Raw genomic sequence first — 4,818 nt, forward strand, 5'->3', positions numbered from 1 at the left:
AGGTTAATCAAAAAAAAAAAAAAAACATTTTTGACTTCATTCGTGGAAGTGACAAAAATAATCTTTTAGGCGTCTCTGTTGCATGACGCCAAAAATAGTGTATTTCACGGAAGAAAATACAAATAGGGAACGATAAGGAATTGATTGGATGTGTGGAAATATCTACATAGTTATTTTAATAACTTTAAATTTGTTAAATTCCAATTTTCGTAACAGGATGAAACCAATTTTACTTGAGAGGCAGTAGATTTGAATCTTACGAGGTACTCAATACTCATTGTTTTGGAAATTAAAAATTTAACATAACATTCCCGAAGGAGAGCAGTATATAGTTATAAAAGGTTTGATAGCTCTTATTTATATATATGTACAAACAATAAAATTAATATTTAGATGTACTCTTTTTATTTTAGTATAGATATCATTTTAACATGCTTTTTACGAAATAATCAGTTTTGTTAGAAATAAACAGTTAAACGACAATAACAATAAAACAAGAAAGTATTTTTAGTCTTATAATTTAATAATGGTGATTCAACGGAGTGTTTTTAGTATCTATGTTCACTTGCAGTAATATGGGTGTTCGGTGAATCAGATAGCCAGTGTTTAGTTTTACTATGTAAATTTATCTCATGTTACATTACATCATTTAGACAGGTTAATAATTACGTTCTCATGTTTTCTTTAATAAAGATGATTTTCGCTGCACTATAAACCACTGTAGAATAATGGTTGTATCACCTAAAAATTTGATGTAATCTTTACTAATTTAAAATGAAAAATATATTATCATTTAAATATATAATTAAATTTTGTTTTTAAATTCAATATTATAAAAGGGAATGTGTTATTTGATAAATCATTTTAAAACTCATTGTTAATTAATATATTTGAAGTTGTGCATTTTAAATATTAACTAGATTTTGACCCGCACGTCCGTGCTGATATTTTTTATTTTATAAATGTATTTGATATTATTACAAATTTTTCAAATATATCTTTCTATTTTAGTGTTATATATTGTGTAATTCTATAATATTATTATTTATATCTCTTATTCGGCATTATTATTATATTGTGATTTGTTTAATACATTTTACCTTGTTATTAATTTTTAATACTTACGAATATATTTTTGAATTAGATACAGTAAAATAACAATCTGAAATAATCAAATAGAAAACCTTCTACAAAATATATATATTTTTTTCTTTAATTTATATATTTTGCATATAATACATTTTTTAAAGTTATCAATTTATATTATTGAAAATATATATGTTTAGGATAATTTATATTTACATATTGTGTTAAAAAAATATACTTTAACATATATCATTTTATTATTTTATGAGATTTATAAGTAAAAACACTGTATTGTTTATATAATATATAAAATTTTTTAAATAATATATTGTAGAGAGTTTCAAAATAAATAAAAAATAATATATATTTATAAATATAAAATTTTAACCTGTGTTAATAAATTTATTCTTGTATAAAAATATTATATAGTTACGAATTTTAACCAATTTTAGTGATGAGTGATCATTTATTTAAATGAAACAATCTAAAAAATAAAATTTGTTAATTTACCTATATAATATAATTTTGTCATATTTAATTTTATATAATACAGAATATAATTATAAAATTTATAAAAATAGTATAGACTTTGTATTTCTTGTTTTAGAATAAAATTTTAATTAATATTGATTTATAATAATATTATACTACTAATCACTAAATTAATTAATGTGTTATTTTATAAAATATTTAATTTTTTAGTAATATTTTTTTAGATTATTTCTCAACAGATTTTGTTATAACTAAAAAATAATATTCAAATTTATAGTTGGTCATACTATACTGTGACCTGTTAATAGTAAATAAAAATATGACTCTAAATTAATAAATTAGATTTTAAAATGTTTGACCAGAATTTCTTATTAAAAAGTCAAATTCATAATCTTAGATAAGATTTTAATATAGTTTAATAAAATCTGTAGTAAATTTTTATTTCAACTTAAATCATCTAAAAATCAATATCAATTCAAACTGTAATTGAATACATACCCCCATTATGTCAGAATAGTGTGAACTTTTCTCCTTAAAACATTAGAAATTGATCATTAGCCTAACCGAAATATTTCTATCCAAAAAAGCAAAATTATTACTCTATCTAATTATATTTTTTTACATTTTTATAATTATTATTGAAAATATTATTATATCTGAAATATTTCTATCAAAAAACAAAAATATTACTGTATCTTTTTGAAAATATAATTATTATTTATGTTAAATTTATGAACTTTTTATTATATATCTGCCAACTTATAATATTTTAATATATTTTAAATATAATTTATTAATATTATTTATAAAAAGTATTTTACAATCTAGAAAAAAATGTAGAACAAAAAAAGTTCTATTGAATCTGGAACAAATGGAATATTTTATAGAGCAGAAAGAGGGATAATCATAACGGCCGACTTCTCGTTTAATTATTTTTCGGTGGACGGTACCATTAATTTACATTAGCTTTTTCTTAATATAACTATAATACATTTTAGACATGGATGAGTTTTTGGCTCCGTTTATGTTTCTATTTCATTTTGATCTTTGATTATTGTCTCTGCTACTATGTTACTTCTTATTTTCTCAGAGTTACATTTTAGACAGTATAATATATTTCGGAACTGCTACAGTAATATTTAGACTTATCCTGTGGACTGTCGCCTGGTATTCATTTTTGCGTGGCAAAATCATCTATAAGTGAAATTGCAAATAATTTTTGTTAGCTAAGCACATGTTCGTGTTCTTAAAACCTCTGGGGTTTTTTGGAACGAACTTAGCCAACATTCACTACAAGAAAAATGCGTTTTAATAGCAGATCGGGATAGCATTTTTTTCGATTGTGCTATTATTGACATATCTCTTACTTTTATATAGCGTTTGCGAAAATACAAACGCTATGTTAGGTTGGTCTGATTTTAATTCCTCCAAAACACTTTTCGGACATAGTATACATAGCACTTTTAGTTTTGAAACGCTATGCATATCTAAAGCGGAAAAACAATTGATTTTCCCTCTCGTACTTGTTTCACTTTTCCTCTTACTATATTTTACATTTTTACATAACACTTAAGGTGAAACGTCTATAATAGCATATGTTTAATAGACATATATTTAATAGCACATAATTAAAAATGCTATATTTATCTTTTTAAATCCCTAAACCGTAAACAAATTTTTAAACCCTAAACTTTAAACACATACTTTAAACTCAGATGTTAAGTATATAGTCAAAAACTATTTCTGTTTCATAAATTTAATGTCAATCTCAATACCCCAAACTTTTAACTCTCAAACCCTGGGTTCAAACCCTATACTCAAACCTTTAAACCCTTAAACTAATTTCATTTAGTATAATTCTTTTATTTAAAATCTTTAAACTAATTTAAGATTACAGTTTAAAAATTAATCTCAAATCTCAATACCCCAAACTTTTGATCCTCAAATTCTATTATATTTTAAATTTTAATTATCATGTTTAATTCTTTAAATTTATGCAATTTTTGAAGTGAAATGAGAAGAACAATTTTATTTTTTTAGGACCATTGATTGAATTTGATCTAGTGGCAACAATCATTATTTGACTTTTGAATCTCTAAACCCTAATCTTTAAACACAAACTTTAAACTATAATACTATAAACTTTATAATACATGAAAACTTAAACTTCAGATCTTAGATATAAAACTAAAAAATTGAATATTTTTGAAATTATCAAATCATATAATTTTTTTTATCAAATCAGTTTTTAATCATATAACCACAAAATTCAAATGCCAAACTTAAATCCTCTAGTTCATAAACTTTAAACTATATTTCATATATCCAAATTCTAAACCTTAATTTTAAATTTCAAACTTAAATCCTCTAGTTCATAAACTTTAAACTATATTTCATATATCCAAATATAAATCACAAAATCATAAACTTTAAACCTTTTCTTAAAATAATTTTTATTTTCAAAAATATATCATAAATATTTTTATACTAAACACACAAAATAAAATAGAAAACAATGTTATTAAGAAAAATAGGAATCAAATACAAAAATTTGATTGGTCAACACAAACTGGCCAATCACATACAAGGACGGAGATCATGCTTTATGTAATCACAACCATTGATTAAACTTTTTGAAGGGTCCAGATTACTCCTACTTCTTCTCCTCTCTCTCTCTCTGTCGCTTTTGTTTTCAGTTCCGAAAATTTTGTAACTGTCTAGACTCACAAAACTCATCTTCTTTCTCTCTGCATCTTCAGTTTCTCTAAGTCACAGACTCATTGTCACCATCCTCTCTGTCGCTCAGTATCCTTCTCCTTAATTACAGATAATGGAGGTCGTGAGACAACAACAGAGGAGGAGCATCCATCTACTATATTCTCTCTCTCTATGAACCGTGATGCCTCCTCTATGTCCTGTGACGAAGTGACGCCTCCTCTCTGTTCTGGTATTCATTCTTCTCTTTTACCCTCTTTGTTGTTTACTTGATTAATTTTTTTTGGTTTGTAAGAAGGTTTCAGAGAAAGACCATAGCAATAGCGTAAGCTTGGAGAATCAGAGCAAGGTGGGAGAAGACAGAGCAACGGCGTCGGAGAAGACCGAGCAGCGGCGTCGGGGAAGACAGAGCAGGGGCGGCGTTGGGGTAGACAGAGATGGTCGCGAGCAGAGATGGTGGTGCGGCGGGTGAGGACTGGAAGATGAAGAAGGTTAACAAAGTTCATGGCTTGATAAGACGATGAA

This window comes from Brassica oleracea, chromosome C1, assembly GCF_000695525.1.
Source record: "Brassica oleracea var. oleracea cultivar TO1000 chromosome C1, BOL, whole genome shotgun sequence".
Lineage (NCBI taxonomy): Eukaryota > Viridiplantae > Streptophyta > Magnoliopsida > Brassicales > Brassicaceae > Brassica > Brassica oleracea.